We start from the raw sequence: 2599 nt of genomic DNA on the forward strand, positions 1-2599 counted from the left end.
TTACCTTAGATATACTGCTGTTAATTATTATCCCTCAGATATTTCCTCAAAATCTTTGCTGATAGCTCGTTGGATAGGTTGCTAAGAATTTCAAAGTTAATCAGGTGGTAGGTGTCATGATTGGGTAACTGTTGTCTCAGATCGGTTTCAACGTCGTTACGTGTAGGGAATGGTCTGGTATGTGCTCCAATTCTCCGCAGTCACACGAAGGTGGAGCCCGCTTCCGTAACCGGTACAGATATGTCTCATAGAGACCATGTCCCGTGAGAAAGTGCATCAAATATCTACTGTGTTGAAAGTACCTTAGTTACATTCGTTCCCTGATGCTTGGGAATAGTTCGTATGTGCTTCCACCCGTTTCATCAGTCTTCCAGTACTCCTGCCACAGCTCCTCCCCTCTCCGTTTAATCGAATTTTTATTTCCTGCCTAAACCTCTAGGATCTTGGCTGTCTTCCCAATTCTACCCTTGTTCTCCCAGTAGCAGGCTGCTTGCTCCTTTATTTTCATGTCAAGGGGGCAAAGCCACATCAACACCAACAATGCCTTTCCCAAACTAGTCCCATATACCCCAACTGAACATAATGAAATGTCCCATTGCACACTTCGCACGATCATGGTACGTATTGCTCTCGTGAGCATGTGTACCCAAACTCCAGAGCTTTAATCGACTCCTACGTAACTTGCACTGCGACGCCGGAGGACTGGTGAGCCATCCATCATTGCAGTGGGATTTCTGTCTAGTTGTCCCTTTAATAGCAAGCAGATTGACTTATTAGGGTGGATTTTCAGCACCATTGTGACTATACATTCATTACCCGTTCTGCTTTAGGTCCTAGATCCCTGGTGCTACGGCGGCCACCCAGCAGAATGAGGTCGTCAGCGTAGGCTATCACCTCTACCACACTGTAGCTTCGTAGTAAACTATCCAACATTGGCAGGACAGAGCCCTGTGCACACCCAACTGTTATCATTTTACTAACGCTACCCAACGGGATGATTCCCAGACCTCCCTTCCGTCACAATAGCTCCCCGGACACCCGTATAGCGGCTCTGGACATTTTTTCTCGCGCAAACAGGAAAAGAGCGAAAGCCACCACATGTGGTCAAAGTTGCCACTGGCGTCTACTATGATGCCGACTATGTACTTGTGCGGAGCTGAGCCACAGATCTCGGCCGTCAGGGCAATAGCGTCAGACGCTAATCGTTCCGGTCGAAAGCCAAACCCTCACCCTCCACAGCACTGTGTGCGCTGCCAGGTTGTCAGCCAGCAACTTTTCGAAGAGTTTCCCAAGTAAGGCCAGTAAGCTTATTGGCCCATACGACATTGCCTCTTTGGGGTCCTTGTCTGGGGCTTCCTTTATTATAACCTCATTGGCCTTTTTCCAGATAACAGGAAATCTTTGCAGCCTTAGACACTCTATGTATAGCCTCGTGAGAGGCGCAACTAGCGGGGGGATGAGGAACTTCACGACCTCAGCTAACAATGCACTTTGGCCCTGGAGCTTTACCACTCTTTAGGGACTTTATTTGAGCAGCCGCCTCCTCCTCTGAAAATGAGTTTGCCACGGAGGAGCAGGACCTTAGCAGTCTCCCATGCTGAACGTCTCGTCATCTACTCGAAGTTGCCTGAAGCCGGAATCCTGGAAGGCCTGGTTTGAGAAAATGTTCCAGCAGAGAAGACTGCTTACTTTTGTACGATACGAAACGATATTACAGTGCGTGTTTTATTCTGATTACAATGCAAAGTTCCTTGGGACATGCATGCATGTCAGTGGGAACAGGAATTGTGGTGACTACAGCCGTCATGAAGTACATTACATGAATTCGCAATAGCGAATAAGGACCACCGTCAGCTCTAGAATGAAATGACGACAATGAAAAATAGTGCTTACCCGGCGATGGTTGTCCTTATTCGCCATTGCGAATTCATATAATGTGTTACAAAATTTTGGTTCTCAAAATCAAAGTGACATGTACACACTCTTGTATATGTTTTGTAAATATGTTCTGAATTTGTTAATAACTATACTGTGCTTCCCTGGATAGTAAAATAATAACAATAATATCAACAGAAGTTCATTAAACAGACCGAACTTTAGTCCCAGAAGGAAATGACATTCAGTAAGGAGACAACTCCATTCAAGATCCATACAGACTAAAAGGATACACCTGTGACCATTTTGCGACTGATGAGTGTTATTAAAATGTGTTTTATAAATGACCTTCTCGAAATGTAATTAAAGAATTTTGTAACGAGTGATCACGGAGATCAACAATGTCTGACTTAAAAACGTATAAGATCGCTTCGTTAAACATTAACAACATACATAGTTTTCTTTTTTAATGAAAATAGTTAAGGGAATTTATATATTCTGATGATGATGATGACGTTATCTTTTTACAAGACGGGACTGACTTTAAGATTCACAGCGTACCTGGAATTAAAGTTATAATACGTTCTTGGAAACGGACGGAAATGGGTATATCTCTTCTCAAAAAGTAGAGCCTAAGAGTCAAATACGACACCAAACTACATAAAAGCGAAGGGATAGGTGGTACAATAAATAACGTAGGACTAATTAATGTCTGTGCTCCGCC

The sequence above is a fragment of the Schistocerca gregaria genome, chromosome X (genome assembly GCF_023897955.1).
Source record: "Schistocerca gregaria isolate iqSchGreg1 chromosome X, iqSchGreg1.2, whole genome shotgun sequence".
Lineage (NCBI taxonomy): Eukaryota > Metazoa > Arthropoda > Insecta > Orthoptera > Acrididae > Schistocerca > Schistocerca gregaria.